This window comes from Heliangelus exortis, chromosome 25 (genome assembly GCF_036169615.1).
Source record: "Heliangelus exortis chromosome 25, bHelExo1.hap1, whole genome shotgun sequence".
Taxonomy (NCBI): Eukaryota; Metazoa; Chordata; class Aves; order Apodiformes; family Trochilidae; genus Heliangelus; species Heliangelus exortis.
Window position 1 is genome coordinate 5651400 of NC_092446.1, and position 17756 is coordinate 5669155.

General features: G+C 48.0%; 1 protein-coding gene across 3 annotated transcripts in view; it reads right to left on the reverse strand.

Annotated features, from left to right (window-relative positions):
* The window catches only part of IGFN1 (immunoglobulin like and fibronectin type III domain containing 1), a 33728-nt gene extending 26453 nt beyond the window's left edge, over positions 1 to 7275 (reverse strand). For 2 of the 3 annotated variants that reach the window (XM_071768355.1, XM_071768353.1), the window contains exon 1: positions 7075 to 7274. The gene's annotated coding sequence lies outside the window, so the exon portion shown is untranslated. Of the gene's footprint in view, positions 1 to 5554; positions 5679 to 7074 lie in introns of all 3 variants that reach the window. The other variant, XM_071768354.1, reaches the window with a different exon arrangement.
* Positions 7276 to 17756: the final 10481 nt, after the last annotated feature.

Here is a 17756-nt window from a genome sequence, read left to right on the forward strand (position 1 = left end):
AACTATTCTAATAATCATTAGAGTAATCAGCAACAGATGCAGCATTCTATTTTTCTTTGTAATTCACAAAAACCAGGACAGTCCCAGCACAGCAAATGTTCTAAAAAATACTGAGCTATTGTGTGCTCAAATCTTAGCTCTGCTTTGCACCAGAGGCACTCACTGAGAAGGGGGATCTCTCACCTAAGATTTCTCTTGTGGCTTTGGGCTTCCTTTGTTTATGTGTTAACTTTTAGTAGTATTTTGAGGTTGAATTATTTCAGAAGATTTTTTAAAGGAAAACATCAAAGACTTTGGTTAGAATAACAGCACAGAAGGCCAGAAGTGCAGTTTCATGAAAACTTCCTAGCAGGTGACAGAGGAGGAATGGCAGAAGCACCAGAGTGGTGAACGGAGTCTGGTGCAGGGTGGGGAGGAACAACCAAGGATCAGATTCTGTGGGACTTAACCCTTCAGTAAATCTACACCTGACTTAATCTTCTCTTCTGCCTCAGGGACTGTGAAGACAACACAAATGCCTGTCCCTGCTTTCCCCAGTTTACATTCAGCTCTTAATTTATAAAACTGGCATTGAAAATGCCAAAAGGAGACACAGACCATCTCTATGTCTGAGAACAAAACCAGTTCAGCCCCAGCTGCAGCACAGGGGACTGGGAATTCGTGTCAGTTTGCAGATGCAGGGATGGGGTGACAACACAAGAACAGGTCAGGCTGTTCCTTCCTCCCCATGTCTACAACACTCCCATGAAGTCTTCCATAACACAGACACGTGTTTCATAAAGCAGATAAATTCACTGAAAGTAGCACAGAGCACATACAACAGAGTTTTGCTGAACATCCAGAAGAAAAAATAATGGATGTCTACTTCCTGTCCCATGAACCTACGTGTCCAAGAGGAAATCCTTAGAATCCATAGTCCCATGTCAGCTCCATGGGACAGACAGCCTGCCATCTTCCCAGGGCAATGGTGCATGCCAGAGGACACCAATCCTCCCAGAACATCTATAACATTCAGACCTGCGGTAACACAACATCTAGTGTGACACTTCCCACTCCCAGCCCTGGGTCACCCCCACACAAATCTCCATGGTGACACAACCAAACTCACCACCTCAAGGGTTCAGCTTCTGGGATGATCCTGCTGGAAGTCTGTTGCCTCTGCTGGGACCAGGGACTTCTTCTGGTGCCTCAGCCCACAGAGCTCTCCCTAAGTGCTCAGCGGGTCCCTTGCTCACAGATCTCAGTGATCGGGCTGAAAGAAGCTGTGCCCCTTATTAACCTGCTGAAAATGTCACCAAGTGGCAAAAGAAATGGCAAATTCTTCTCCCCTTCACACCTCCCCACCCTCCTAGAAGCTCAGGTTGTACTCGGTAGCTGCCTGGCAGGACATCTCCACCCTGGGCTCTCTGCAGTTGTAGGGGGTCTTCTTATACACCCAACTCACCCCACAGCACCCGGGGAGGTGCAGGTGACCCCAGTGCCTTTGGCAGGCCCCAAAGAAGGCAAGGGGCCAATGTGGTCAGATGCCACCATCAGTCAAGGCAACGCTGGGTTTCCAAGTGTAAGCTGGGTCAAGACTTTGTGCCTCAAAAAGGACAAATATTTGTGTCCATTGATGGCTTGTCCAAGGGAGGTGATGTAAACACTTTAAAAATACGAAATTATGTCTCTTGAATCAATCTTTTTTTTTTTCTTTCTCCCTGCTATGTTGCAACATTTTGTCAATTAACGTATGTTTACCTCCCCATATGCCTGACAGACACCTAAAAGATAAGAATGCTTATCAGGTCGTCTCCTGGTGCATGATGGAGACGATGAAGGTAGCAGGACACCCAAAAAGACTAAAAGATAAGGATGACTCATCTCCGGGAAGTCTGGAAATCTGTATGTATCAGGGACTTATGCAAAAAAGGGACCCCTTTTCTCTTCCTGTATAAAAATCGCCCAAAAAGAACCGAAATGCAGCCAGCAGCTCGGAGGAGCCAGCAGCTCAGAGGGACACGTGGCACCCAGCTCCTGTGACTACAAACTGCAGCCAGCTCGGCGCAAAAAGGCGGGAAGCAGCTCTGAAGGCCCCAGCGGAAAGCGGCGAGGCGGCTTCTTCTGGACCCCCCCTCTCTCGACACTTCGGCTTCAGCTCCGGGACAGAGAAGCGGCAGGAGCGACAGACCCTACGCACCCGACTACAGCCAGAGGCCAGGGCCGGCGGACGGTGATAACATCTTAATTACCCTCCTTCTTTCCTCTTCTTAACGACTCTTCTCTCCAAAGTAACTAATTGTATAAATCCTAAATAAATCCTTTTAACTTGTTTAAATCATAAAGCCTGGTTATTTTCGTAAATTCACGCGTCGTCTATGAGTAGTGGCTGAAATTTCCTCGCAAACAAAATATAAATAATAACTCGGATCGTAACAGGAGGGAAAAGCCACACCTTCAGGTTTTGTAGGACGTCCCAATAGACTGATTCTCAGAGGTTATGAAGCCTTAGGAGATCCCATATGTCCTTGGCAGAGAAGTAAAAACTGAATTTGTGTATGGGGCAACCATGCCTGGGCTTGACCTTCATGAGTAGAGTCTTTCAATCTGTGATATTCTGGGAGGTATTAAACAAATCCAGTTCCTCCTAAAACAGCCCAAATGGACACCTCAGGTCCCCGTCTTTCCTGCCAAGGCTCAACACTGTTCCCATGAGCAGCCAGACAGGTTTACCCTGGAATTGTAAGTGCAGCACATTTTGCCCCAAAATCTCTCACTTCCAGTCTGCTCTCACAACTTGTAAACCTCCCTTCCCCTACTCAGAAAGCTCCCTGAGAAGCAGAGGGACCTCAGTTTAGCTCCTGGTGTTCACAGAGAGGGTCTCTCTGGGAACAGGACCAAAAGCTCTCTTCTCCCTGCAGCACTCCCTGCAGGCACCAAACAAATCCCGCTCAGCCTGGGAGGCCACTTCCATTCCCTTCTGCTTCAGAGCACACAAACTTTTTTTTCCCTTTATACTGCGTGTCATTTATTTATATGAAATCCTCATGTTCAGCTCTGAGATGAAGGGCTGGCTCCAGAAGTTGGCATTAGAAGTATTTTTGTAATGGTGACCATGGCTCACATGACATCTGGGCTGACAGAACCAAAACAAAGTTTTCCTCTGGTTTCTTACCAGGAGATGAGAGTTCCAAAATCTGTGGTTAGTGAGGGAAGGAACACACAGCAAAAACTTGGTCCTGGATGCTACCTAGGTCCTCATGCTACCTAGGATGAAGACAGAAGAACCATGAAGGTACCATCTCCACTGGTCCTGGAAAGTGATTTTCCAGTGGAAAAGACACTGATGGTAGCAGTAGGATCCATCAGCTGTTCTGATCCAGATAGTAAAAACTTTTTTGCAGGGCTAAGAATCTCCATTTTAACCAACAACTTAAAAAACAAATGTGAAAATGAAAATCTGGAGTAATTTTTTTCATTCCTTCTTTCTATTTGACAGTTATTGATGGTCACAGTATTTAAACCTTCAGCATTCACAAGGAAACAATGTCAGTAGAGGAAAAGGAGATTGCTCAAGCTGATGCTTGGGCTGAGAGCATTCAGTTCTCCATCCCTTCTTCCACTCACAGTAATAGAAAAGCAGAGGCAACCCCAAAGTCAAATAGAAACAATTTGAAAGTCACCAAGCCAAGAAAATCAGACCACAAGGACTTTCCACCTGCTGCTGGAAAATCCCCTCCCTCAGACAGTTTTCTAGCAGTGTCCCAGTGGGTTTCCCACAGCCCCTTCCTCCACCTCTTTAGGCCAGTGACCAACCCAGGGACACTTCCTTAGGGATCTGTCTGACTGTCAGGTCACTTTGGTGATCAGATGCTGTAGCCTGGTGTTACTTAGCTGTAACACTAAATACCTTTAATAAAACCAGTTGCTACACAAGTACCTAAAGACAGTAACACTTCCTGTAAGCCATGGGATCACTCCCAGAGGAAGCATTTATCAGCTTCTCCTGGAACCTGAATTCAGCTCTCATCAGCTGCAGCACTTGCACTTTGCAGCATGAGCCCAACCAAGGGGTCTGAGCTTCCCAGGACCATGGGGGCTGCTGCTCCCCTTCCCAGGAACATTTCCTTCCATGTGATTTGCACCCTACTGAAAAGTGCTCTTGGTCTCAAATAGTTTTTAACTGTTGGGTTCTGCTTTAAAAACTGAGGAATTCCTCATTCAGTTGGGTATAGGAAGGACCAGGAGAGCCACAATCCTGCCTGGTCCATTGAACACAGACCTGGTAGGGCTTTGTCTTCTTTCCAGCCCTGGTTTTGCAGTTTTCTTTTTGGGGAGAGGAATGGAGCCTTCTCCTGCAGACAGACTGATGACTTAAATCCATCTGTGACAGAACAAGCCCCTCCAAGAGATTGACCTTCTTCCATTTCACAGCTTGTTTTCCACCTGCCCACCTAAAAGCCCCATTAACCCCCTCATGCTGGTGGATGAGCTCCTGCTTACCACTCAATATCATCAAGAAGCCTGGTGCATTCAGCAGCAGTCACTGCCTTTCACTGCAAAGGGGACAGGATTTTCCCTGGAAACAAGTTCATTCCCCTAACCAAGGGCAGTGAAGAACTGTCAGGAGGCAACAGCTGCAGGACACTTAGTGCAAAACTGAGTTGAAAAGTACACTTTATCTTAAACTGAGACTTTTCTGATTTTCTGTCTCCCCTGTGATTCCCTTCTTTGGTGTCTGAGGATGAAGTCTATGTTGTTACGACTGCTGACAATGTGCACAACACTACCTAGAGACTCCCAGTTCCCACCACACAGCTCTGAGGGAAAAATGAAGAAACCAAGGTCGGATGGGTTCAAAGAGCTGACTGGATTCCCCAGTTCATGAACAGAAGACCAAGGTCCAAAACTGTCTCATAAATGAGTCCCTTGGCCGAGCCACCTCATTTCCCTGCAGCAGAGGTGTCTGCTCAGTCACTGTACTGAAGGCCAAGGTGATGTAGGAGAAGCTTTTGGGCAGAAACATTCAGAAATTCACAGTGTGTCACCATACACAAGGCTCAGCAGGTTCAAAGGCTGCTTTAACATAAGAGCAACACGAACTCCATAAACACCAGATCCCCCCAAAAAAAGCATTCATGGACATAGAAAATAAAAGTCTAAATTCAGTGTAGACTCCCCAGAGCTCTACAACCACCCAACATGTTATATTGCTTCAGGTGTGTCTGACTGTGCTCCTCTTGCTGGTGGTGACCAGGGCCACACTTTTGGTCGGATCAGGCCATGGAGCTGGTGTGTCCCAGAACAGTATTTTGTTGTTACCAGGAGAGTCCTCTGCTCCAGGATGAGGAATAATCACCCCATGCCTGTGGCTGCCCCAGCTGAGTCTCATGGACTCATAACATTTGATCTTAAATAAATGTGAGGGACCAAATATTGAGCACTTGCAGCTTCCTTTGGTTACACTGGAAGATGTCCATGCTCAGCCCAGTCCCTCAACACCAGATCATTCATGTTTTACACTTCAGAAGAAATTTAAGCAACTATTTTAAGGCTTGCAGCCTTGTTACTTTACCTCCCACACCCAAGGTGCCAGTCTGCCCCTTTGTCACCAGCAAGCTGAGTCTGTCATCACTGTTCACACCAAGCCATGATTAGACCTGCTGCACTTGGCTGGACTTTCTCACTCTGGGATGCAACTTAACATAAGGAAAAGATAAGAATGAGGGAAACAAACTCAAGAAGCAGCAGTTCTCTGCTTTCATGCCCTCCTTCCCACATTGTAGAGAATTCCTTTTGTTACCTTGTTCAAGGCTGACTTAATCTGTCTCCGTGACCAACTGGAGGGGTTTGCTAGAAGCATCAGTAGTTTAGATGGAACCTGACTGCCCCTAGACCTGACATTCCCACTTTCCCCTTGTGATAGCTGCTCCCATGACTCTTTTCTGAGTGTTCCAATGCCTGGGCTGGCCAGTGTTGGAATTTACTTATCCTTTTCCATTAGGAAAAACAAACCAGCAGGCAACGGATGTTTAATATGCTCACCAAAGATGTGAGCAAACATTGACATATTACCAGACACACCAACCCCTCGAGGACTTTTCACTCCTTCTGGAGACACTGAAGAAAACAATATTTTAACCCATCATGTGCTTTAATGTATGCAGAGAGCAAGGCAAACCTGCACTGCTTCTATTTGGCCCTGTGTGGCCACTGGACCTTGCTACATGTCTTCTGCTCCAGCTAAAATTAATTATGTATGTTTGAACAACACTGCCTACACCACCCCTTGGGCACACAGAGGGTTAATAAAGATCATTGCATGCAGTAAAAAAAAATAATAAAGTTTTGCCACTCAGACACCACAGGAGATTCAAATTCTAAGTTTTTTTTCTCATTTCCCACCCTCCAGCCCCCCTCAAACCAGAGCACAGAACGAGTACCCCTGCTCTGATCTGTTTCCCCAGCCTGCCAGTGACAACAGATGAAGGAAGCCCAGTCCTTGTGAGATGAGCTATTTTAAAATTTCATGCCCTAATGTGCCAGGAAGTTTGATACCGAAACAAATAGTAAGAAAATCTGAAACTCCCAGAGGCCACAAGCATGCACCAGCTTCCCATTTTCTTTGTGGGATGCCTGAACATTATTTTCAACATTGTTCTAGTGCTCCCTGCACAAGTTCACGGTTGGCACTACAAAGGTGCCAGAGGACTCCTGTTGCTGGGAATGCTGTCCCGTTCCTTCTCAGGGTTGTCCTCTGTCAAAGTTTCACCTTACCTAACACTAACTTATCAGAATAAAATAAGCACCATCCAGTGCCAGACAATTACAACAACATCCAATGGGAAAAAACCACAACAGGAATCATTATGGTGGGAAGTGAGGGTATCTCTCCCTTTTCACTCCGATTTGCTGTCAGAATCCTGGAGTCTCACAGAAATGTCACTGAATTCCCCTTCATGCAGGCACGAAAGGAGCAGGGTCTGTCCCTTCCCAGCTGTCCCCTTGCTCTGCCTGGTGAAGGTGATCACAAGGAGCTCAAGCACACTGGAGTTCACAGCAAACACAGATAGCAAACAGAAACACAGCACTCACCTGCGTGGGTCACCTCTGCTGTCCTGGCTGCTGTCAGAGCCGGGGCTCCCCCGTGTCCCCTGTCCCCTCTGCTCAGCTGGAGGATCAGAACTGGGTCCCTGGGATCCTTCTCAGCTGCTCCCTCTGTCTCCCTTCTGCCTCCTCTTCTCTCACACTTGATCTCTCTCTCGCCCTCTCCCTCTGGTAGGTGAAGCTGTCACAGGGCTGTTAGCCTGTGAGACATCCAGATGATTTTTTTTTATGGGAACCCTTTGCACCTGCCTCCTATTCGTTATGATTTCAGTCCATACCAATAACAGTGCTGGGCAAACCTCAGATCAATGGAATCCTTCAGCATTTCCCAAGTCAGTTGCAGTGGGGCTTTTTCTGCAGCTTGATTCCTCCTTACAGTGACTGATAAAAAAAACAAACTTCCATCCAGCCAAACAGCTCCGGATGTTTCAAAGGAAACTGCAGCTTAATTGGCTTGAAATCAATCTCAGAAATAAGGAGATTTACTGATTGATCAGGTTGATTAAATGTCAGTCAAAAAGGAGTAGCCAAGCAGATTTAAAGCTGAGGCTTCTCCAAATACTCTCCTTTTTAAAATAACTCTTTGAGGAGTTAGAATTACGAAGAGAGGAGGGGCAGAGCCCTCCACAGCACCTGCTCCCAGTGCTAATGTGAATTTATTAGCATGTAGTGGGAAAGCATGAGCCTGTTACCAGTCAGACAGCTGAGAGCAGCCTAGGAAACATTAGGTCAGGCTGGAACTGGAGCTCAGCTGCACTTGCAGGAGGGTTCTACTGATCAGTAAAAGCTTCCTCTGCTAGGAAACATTTATCCAGGGTCACCTGGAGCTGATCCAGATAAATCTTGAGAGAAACAAGACAGTGACAAAATAAAAAAGCCTGAGGCAGGGGATGAAGAGGTTTATAGAGTTTCCTCAGCTTGCAGAGGGTAATGAACATCCATGGACCACACAAAGCTCTCCTTGCTCCCAGCCCTTCCCAGGTCTGCACCTTGCAGACATTTCTGGTATTTCCTTGCACAGATTGCTCACTACAGGGACAGGCACATCCTGGGTGGCAATGTCACATTCAGTAATTTCAAAGGCAGTGCTGCAGTGAAGGCAGACACAGGCACATCAGTGCTTCTAAAAGGTTGATGGGTAAAGCTCAGCAGTTTGTCTTCCTCAGGAAAAAAATGTGCTGGTAGCATAGGCTGTCCATGAAGCACCTCAAAACTTGGAATCTCAGGTCCTTTACATCACTGTGGCCAGCTGAAGCCTACTGAGGATTGGCCTTGCCCCTCCATAGCCAAGCATCCTTCCTGTGGATGGGAGAACCTGAGCTGTCACACAATCTGCTAAGGTTATCCTGGAACAGGTTTATGCCATAAAGTGCAGGTAGCACATCCTTGTTTACTCATCCTCACACACATTTACAGTCAGCAAAACAAGGAAAGTTCCCATTTAGTGTTGTAAAGGAGCACAAACATCTTCTGCCTCAAAAAGTAGAGAAAGACTAACAACCCAAGAGATATAAAAATCAGTGTGATCGCCTTGAAAATATGTCCCAGTGTGCCCAGAAACCCAAAGGGCAGCAGCATGTAATGTGCTTTTCTTAGAAATCCTCTGACACATCCCTTTCCAATAATTTGTAATGATTTGTAAGCATGGGTATTCCCTCCCCTCTGACAGCCCTCATAAAGATTATTTCCTATCAGCCATGTGAGAGGACTCTACTGGAAACCCACCAAATACTACATTGGAGCTGACCTGAAGATGTCATATTCCAATTCTAATTTCATCCCAAATTAGCAAGTGATTATTGGTTGTCTTAAAATTGCATTTGTCAGGAATGAAAATTCTTTTCCAAAAGAAGCCATTCAGATATATTTATGACATAGACAGATTTTGTTACTCTCCCACAGAGTATCATCCTAAAGCAGTGTCAGCTCAGCCAGCCCTGGCCTTCTCCCCTTTCATGTTTGCAACCCAATCATTAAATTGTCTGAGGGCACAAAAATCTTCTGACTTCTACATTGAATGAGGATAAAACAAAGAAGCAAACTACTCATGCATCAAGTCTCAGAACCCTGAACATTTGTTGTGACAGCCTAAGAACACAACCCATTTTGTCCTCTTTTCCAGCTTTGTGCTCAAAGAGCATGGAGTCCCATGAAAGTGGGCATGGACACGAGGGACAGTTGTGCAAATAGTCACATCTCAGCCAGTTTTCAGCAGGTAATCTTGGGAAGTGTCCTCCAGTGAGGCACCACAGCACTGCTTCAGCTCCAAAGCATGAGCTCCATACCAAACCAGGAGGCAGCCTGGGGCCAAAAATCTATTTTCATCATGTTTGCCACCTCTCAGACATCCAGACAGAACGAGGTGTCAGTGCCTTCAGGCACCTGAGCCTCTCCAGTTCACTAATGCCTTCAAAGGCCATGGTGCTTCAGGAGTCACTGCAAGTCTTGCCTGTGGGGAGGCTGATGTCTCATACCTAGATCTGCTGACAACCAACTCATTAGCTGAATGACCTACCCCATAGGCAGGACCAAACCCTGCCAATAGCTCAGTGTATGCACCCAGACACAAAGTGGAGAAAAAACCTCCCAGGAAGGTGCTGGGCATCCTCTCCAGCACCCCCACCCAGGGAATAAAGCCAGGGAATAAAAGCCAAACTCTCCTCCTAGTTGTCCTTAGTTGTCCCTTCTGCCAGAGGGGCTGTGAGCACCTGTGAGATGGAGAAAACAATTTGTTGAAGAATCCAAATGCTGTCAGAGCCTTCCAGGGGGTTCAGCTACAAGACAAACTAAGGGCCAGTGCCACCAGGGCTTCATTTGCAACTCTTGCACATTCCCTTCCCTCACCCACATCCACCAGACCAAGAGTTGCATCTTCAGGACAGCAGTGGGAGGCCATGAGTTTGCTTCATGTCACAGAAAGATGGGCAACACCCTGAGCACCCTGATAACCAAACTGGGCTTCTGATTCACCTCTTCCAGCCTCCTTCAAATGCCACCAGTATGTGCCTAAGGAGGTTCAGGGGAGCTCACCTGACCCAGCAGAACCACCAGATCTGTCCTTGTGAGCTCTGACTGCTCTCTGGGTAACCTGAGCCCCTGCCTGTGGGCACAGGACAGACCAGATGACACTGGTGGTGGATGGTGAGTGTCCAGCCTACAAATGCCTGCCTTGGGTCCACGCCCAAAGCAGGTCTCAGATCACCCTGTCACTCTGTCCTGGTTGAGAGCTGCAGGGTTCCTGATGGTCCTGTGAGGGCTTTTACCACTTCATGAAGGCAGCTGAGCCCTTTTCCCCCCAAACACATCACAGCAGCCAGTTCCTCCCCCATTCCCCCGTGTGACAGTGTGTGTGACAGACACAGGACATCACTGCTCACTGCTCACAAGGACAGGCCAGGAACTTCAGCAGGGAATTCCTGTAAGAGCTGGGTGTTGGGGAGCAGGAAGAGCTGGGCTGGTCCCTGATGAAGAGACAGGGCCAGCAAGGGATAAGTTTAAGATCAAAACTGTAACTAACTCTTATGAGAAGATCTCAACAGTCTTTAGAGAAGGAGTTTCTTACCAGGGGGGTTTCAATTCCTTGTGCTGTGAAGTTGTACCAGGTACAAACTCAACCACACGGGTCTTTTTTGCCATTTATTTCAGTGACCCAGGGAAGGGACAAACACAGAACTGGAGATGCTTAGTACAGAGCACCAAAGAATGCTGGTCAGACTGCCAGGTAGCCCTGCAAGTGTTAGGTGATGAAGTCATGGGAGTGCTTCAAGGCTCCTAAAGATGCAAAACATCATTTTTTAAATAATTTCAGGTTGAACCATCCTGACCTGACTAATGGGTGCTGAGTAACTGGAGCCTTTCCCTGATGCCACTGGGATCACCTGGATGCACGTGTCTTGGTGCCCACGTGCTGGGAAGACCACTGGGATATGAGTATCTTGGTTCTTTTGGGCACAGGTCTGAGTGTGTGCAGATGAAACCACATTCCTCTCCTTTAAGGTCTCACACTGAGCTCTGGCACCTCATTCCAACATTACTCCCTGCAACACAGCAAAGTTTGCAACTGCCTGGGAAAGGCAGAGTTGCTCTGACCAGGAGCTGGGGGATGAGACTAACATCCTGCAGCCCAATTTACAACTTGCTGCCAGTCCCCAGGAGCAACTTTTTATGTCTGGCCTCTGGTGACACCCAGTCGCATGCACGCTGTGTTCGCTGTGTTTTCCAGCCTGGAGCACGTCCTGTGGTCAGACAGACAGACAGACAGACATGCAGGCTGTGTCCTGGGGTCAGACAGACAGACACAGACATGCAGGCTCCTGCCTGACTGGGGGTGGGGGGACATAGTGAGCAGGTCACTTTGCCAGGCAGAGGGATGGATAGATCCATCACTGAAAGGGGCAGGATAATGTCAGGGGTGCTGATACCTCACAGCCAGACTGGGAGAAGGGACGAAGGGAGGAGTGGATGTCAGAGCCAGCTCCTGTGTCAGGAGGGTGATGGATGGGGAGGGTGTCTGGGACTCAGCTCCTGGTGTCTGCCAGGAGCTGAGCAGGAGGAAACAAGACCCAGGCAAAGGCCCTGATTAACCCTGCATTGAGACAGAACTCCTGCCCTGAGGCAATCTGAATGGCAAGCAAATTGCTTGCAGTCTGGGCCTGGTCCCACAAGCCCTTGTCAATCTCTTAATGGACAGACTGAGTCCCAGATGTTTCAGTCTGTGAGCAGAGCAGTGAATGGGACATCCTCTCAGCAATTCATGTGCTTTTCAGCCAGGCATATCTCATTTTACACTCACCACTTCATCCTTTCCACTCAGTGGGTGTCTCCAAAAGTGGGTTGTAAGCAAAACAAAGGTATCACTCCTGCCACAGCAACCACACAGGGACAGAGCTCCTCTGCTGCCCACTGTAGAGGAGAAAAAAGGGAGAAACCTCATGCTCAGCATCCAGGAATGCAGGAGTGCTCTGGTGAGATGCTTCTCCTGGCCATCCTTACCATTCCTTTCATGGCAATATTAAGGAACTTGGGTTCCACCCAAGACTGGCAGCACCAGCAGAGTGGGAGGCTGCTGATGCTGGAGGTCAATCCAGCAGATCACAGGACTCCCACTAGCCCAGAATGATACAGAGAAAAACTCTAAAGAGTGCTGGAAAGCAGGGAGAGACCAAATGATGTGATGTTGCTCATCTTCAAGAATATGAAGACAAAATTTCTGGGTTTCCTGTTGATTAAGACTGTCTTTCAACATATAATTTTAGTTCTCCATCCTATAAACCTACACTCAAATTTCACCTTTTTCCTCCTGCTGTAGTATTTTCCTATCTATCCAGCATCTTCTAAGGGACTGTCTCAGCTGCCTTCCTTTTCTCTGCCCTCTCTTTATTCTATAGTACAATTTGTATCTTATTCAGATATTATGAACTTACATCTCATTGATAAGAACATAGAGATCTGCAGTTTGTCATCTCTGGAAGGGCTTTGGCCTCCTTCCTGACTCTCTAGGTATGCCTGCAAAAATAGAACCTGCACATTGCTGACTTATGACCATACCCTTGAGAAATAAACTTCCTTAAACAAGAAGCCACAGCCGTCTGAGGCAGAAGCCAAGACACACTGGCCTTGCCACATGCCACAAAGGTCAACAGCCCCAAACTGCCAGGTCTGATAGGGGGACAGAATGACTGAAGGAAAGGGCATATAAATCTACTGACTCTCAGCTTAACTATGTCAGCTGATTGCTGAGCTCAGTCAGAAGGTGAAAGGAGAAAGATGGTCCCAGTTTACCTTTAGGAGTCTCAATGAACTGAAGCCTCTTTCAAACCCAAGCAGTTACAGGGGTTCATCAGCCTGCAGGGATGGGATGAGGAGGGAAGGGTTTCAGTTTGATAGAGGAGGGATTTAGCTGAGACATTAGGAAGAAATTGTTTGTTGTGAGGGTGCTGAGCCCCAGGTTGCCCCCAGAAGCTGTGGCTGCCCCATCCCTGGCAGTGTTGAAGGTTGGATGGGGCTTGGAGCACCCTGGGCTGGGGGAGGTGTCCCTGCCCACGGGAGGGGACACCTTTGTGACCACCCCTTGCTGTCCTGCCCATACACCTTTTGTTTTAGTCCAGGGGCAGTCAGCTTTACAACAAGCAGACACAGATGGCTCATATTCAACTTAGCATCCACCACCACATTTATATCCTTTCCTACAGAAGCCCAGGTCCTCACCCCAGCAGACACACTGGAGTGAGTTCATCTTCTGTGGCCTCCACCAGAATAGAGGGAACACTGCTCTTTGTCCTCATTAAAGAACAATTTCTTCAAGTTAGGAAGATGTATGGAGGCTGCCATGGCAGATGGCATCATGGGCTGAGGGCAAGGAGTATTAAAAAAGGAGTGAAGAAGGTTAGTTTGCTTAGGCCAACAAAAAAGAGATGGGGGGGGACACCTACTAAATACTTTACACAGGTAAGAAGCAAAAGGGAGGACAAGGTGACAGAAAGACAAATGGAAATAACTGACCATAAAGAGGAACATCAAGAGATTCTTAACCACCAGGTCTGGCTAATGTAGCCTCCTAGTTGGAATATTAAGGCGGAGAATCTATAAATCTATAAATCTATAAAAATAGATTTATGTATTTATATATTTATATATATTTTTATATATATTTGTTTATAATGGGAACTGGGTGACAGAGCTTTCTGCCACTCAAATTCAGAGGTCTTTTCCAAGGTCGGGAATGAAATCTGGGAGGAGAAATGTGCAGGAGACACTGAACTCAGAAGTTCTTGGCTGCTGTAAATGCCACTTCAGTGACTTGCTGTCAGTTATTTTGGCAATTTATTGGCCCTGCCCTTGGGCGTTCTCTTTCAGTAGCCAAACTACAGTGAACTTTTGAGCACTGCATGATAGGGCACCCATGTATTGGGCCAGCAGTCAGGAACTGAAGAAAGATTTAAGACACTGCACTCATATGAACTAACAAGCCCACATTACACAAGCTTTAAACATCCCTGACAGTGAAGCCCTTAGAATTGGAGGTCCCAATTTTTACCTGCTACAAGACCTCCCCATCCTTTAGGTAGAAATCACAGATTTCCTCCAGACAGCAATACCACTTTTGTGTGCCTGCCTTCACCTTTGCCAGTCACAGTGATGGTTCTTCCATCTGATGTGTCCATGGGTATGAACTTGTGGACCTGCCTGTGTGACAAGCATTTTGTTGGGACCTGCACACAGAATCCCAGCCGTGGTTTCAGGGTCCATGACTCGGCTGAGCCGCAAGGAAGAGCGCGGAAAGCTGTGATCCAGGGAGTTTCCACTCCACCTCCTCTGGCATCTGCTGACAATTGAGCTGAGAGCAGAGCTAATGCTCCAGCACGCTGTGTTTAGTGGGCTGAGTCCCCTGCCCAGACTATAAATCAGACATGGATGGGTTTAACACCTCTTGGTAGAGTTAAGCATAAAAGCACTGGGTCCCGGTGGCTCTGTAAGTGGTTGGTGCATCTGCTGCTCCCAGCAGGTGTCAATAATAAGGAAATAATCCCCTGGTGAGAGGGGGTTTAGGAGCTATGAGGAGAGGGCACAGCTGCAGGGAGGACAGTGTGAATGGGGCTGTATGCACCTACTGACACCCCTGGGCACTTGGCTTCAAGGGCAGGAGCTGCCTCTGCAAATAGATCTCCCCAGGAGGGGCCTGTGCCAAAAACAACTGCTACAACAACAGCTCTTGGACCGTGCCTCTTGGTTAAGAACATTTTGCTGGACCATGAGTCCCCAGATCATTTCCTGCAGAGGTGGGAGACGCAGAACTACTCAAATGATCACAGTATGTCAGGTTGGAAGGGAACTCAAGGATCCCCTGGTCCAACCCTTCTGAGAGGGTTTTTGTCTCCACTGACAAGGCCATAGCATGCTTTCCAGACCCCCTATTCCAACAGTGTCAGACAGTGGAACTTCATATTAAAGCTATTGGCACTGTAGAGGAAGAACTGGGAAGTTATGATCCCATCACAGCCTTTCAGAACATTTCATCCAAAGAGGCCCCTGTTCCTCTGCCCTACAGCCTGTGTGGTGGATGGCTCCTTTCACCCATCAGTTACAACATGGGAGAAGCTCCACTGAGAGAGTGTCACAGCCCAGTCCTGGCAAACTGCCCTTCCTCCCACTTCTCCTTCATTAGGCTGCTCCTCTCTTCCTAACTCTTTAATTACCTTGTCATCAGCAGCTTGGCCTGGACTGAATACCTGCAGTCTCCCCAGATGGGGCACAGATGGGACACCCAAAGGAGAAGGTGAGTGGGTTGAGAAGACATGAAAAGTGATCAATTGCCTGTGACTTCAGGGACAGGCTGGCCAGGGGCAGCAGTAAGACTTCACCTGGCTTGGACAAACTAGAGATGTACAAAATGTAGCCTGGCTGAGACCCAGCAACCTCATTTCAGCAAACCTACCAGGGCCAGCAGAGGATAAAACCCAGCAAAACCATTAGCCCTGAGGAATAAAGTTATTTCCTGTGCCATGGGAGTGAAGAGCACAGCCACAGCCAGTCTGCCATTCAGCTTGGAGCAGTTGCACAACAAAGTTTTGTTTACATCTCGCAGGACTCCAATGCTCTTGCTAATTCAGAAGCCAACACTTGGCCTCAAATCACCTTTTCCCTGAATTCTGGGCCTGTGTTCCCCCCTGTCTGCCACGCACTGAGCCCTGCAGATGCTCCATGGCACCGCTGCAAAACGTTGAGCCAGAAAATGGACTGAGGGGAGGGCAGCAAAAACACAGGGTGGGGAGGGCAGCCCCTAAAACACACACCTGTTGTCAAACAGAAGCCAAGGCTTATGACAGCCTGCTGCAAATATTTTCCCTTCCACCTCGGTGACCTTTTCAATCATACTTCATGAGGGAGACTGCTCCCATTAAGTGCTACTTGATCCTCTGCTAATGCAGCAGTTATGAAAGGACCACAGCACTTGTCAGTAGGATAAACACCTCAGCAGCAGAAGGCAGCAGAGAAGGGGCACACTCCACCTCCCTCCTCAGCTTCCTCAGGGCCCCCTCCCTCTCTCTGCCCATCACTGCTGGTACCACCTCACATCTGGAGGGGGAAAGCTGAGCCTGGGTGAAGCAGCAACCACTGTCATCTGCTGTCCTTGCACCCAAACAGCTGCCAGCACCCAAACAGAGTCTGATTTTCTGCTCAGTTACACGTCCCACTGCAAGAGAGAGATTCAGGACAAAGGGCTGGGTGTACTCTGTCCCTTCAGCACTCTGGATCCCCCAGAGTGATCAACAAACTTTTAATGAAAACATCTCCTCCTGCAGCCATCTGAGTCCAGTCTGAGGCAGGGGTCTGAGAGCCCAGGGGAGCTTCCAGCTTTAGGGTGCTCAGAACAAGAGGAGCAGCATGAACCTGCTGTCCCTACTGTACCACTCCATGGCACTGATCTCAAAACCCCACAGCTGTGACTGCAGCTTTTGGCAGCCTGGTTGGGTGGCACACAGAAGGTGACCTGAAGAAGTCCCCAAAGGGCTTGGACTAAGGGGTGGGTGGGGAATACATCCCTGCAGGATCTGCCCTGGGGAAATGAAGAGTTTGGAGGTCAGGGCAGCCTCTCCTCCAGGAGCATGCAGGGTTATGGACACCACTGGGTACTGGGAGAGGTGAGGTCCTGGAGGACAGGGATCCCTGGTTTGATCTGCTGCCATGTTCCCCTGGCCTCTTCAGAACAAGAAGTAGTGCTGCCATCAATGTCCTGCCAGCTGGCTCCTTCCAGCTCCTGAGCAGCAAGGTATTTCACCAGCTCTTTGAGGAGGGTGAATAAATTCATCTCTGCCCCAGAACTGGCCTGGACACAGACAGAATCCAGCTCTTCAGCACTGCAGAGACACCTAAGGGCCCCCAAAAAGGAACTGACTTCAGGAGGAATGGCACACAAAGACAAATTTACGTTAGCTAAAAGGCATTCAGCATCTGCACTGAAATATTTGTGAAAGGAGAAAAAAAGGCAATGAAATGCAGTCCCTTTCTTTGCTAGCTGCATTGCTGTTGAAGTCTTGGCTTTCTAAATTGTGCTGGAGGTCTCAGGGAGAAAGAGAACAGGGACAGTGGCAGCAGTCTGGGGCCACTTGGGCTGTGAGCATTCAAGGTGTGTGTGACTGCATTCCCAGGAGCTGCCTGGCACAAGGAGCATGAGATAAGAGATGGAACACTTCAGTATTAGCTGAACACTTCACTGTTAGCTGAACATTTCAGTATTAGCTGAACACTTCAGCATTAGCTGTCTGGGGTTTGAAATAAATCCCTTTTGGGAAAGACATCTCCAGAGGGGTGCTATGGTGGTCACTGGCCCCTCTGCAAGTCCTTGAGTCATTTCTGTTTCATAAAACACAAATCACAGAAGTGAAGGGACTTCAGGAGTCTCAAGTCCAAGCCCAGATTGTCCTAGGGCTGTACTTGCTGAGGTGTTAGGGAAAGAAAAAAAAAAAAACAAAAACAAAAAAAAAAAAAAGGGAAATAATGGCAGCAGTTTATAAGTTCTCTGCAGCAGAACAAGCTGTGAACACAGGGGCAGTGCCTGGCATCAGACCTGACCACCATGGGGACTTCTCCAACCACCCCTGTATTACCTGCCATGAGTACTGCCCAACAAGGAAAGAGTCAGCAAGGCTGGGAAGGGAGCCTGAAATCTG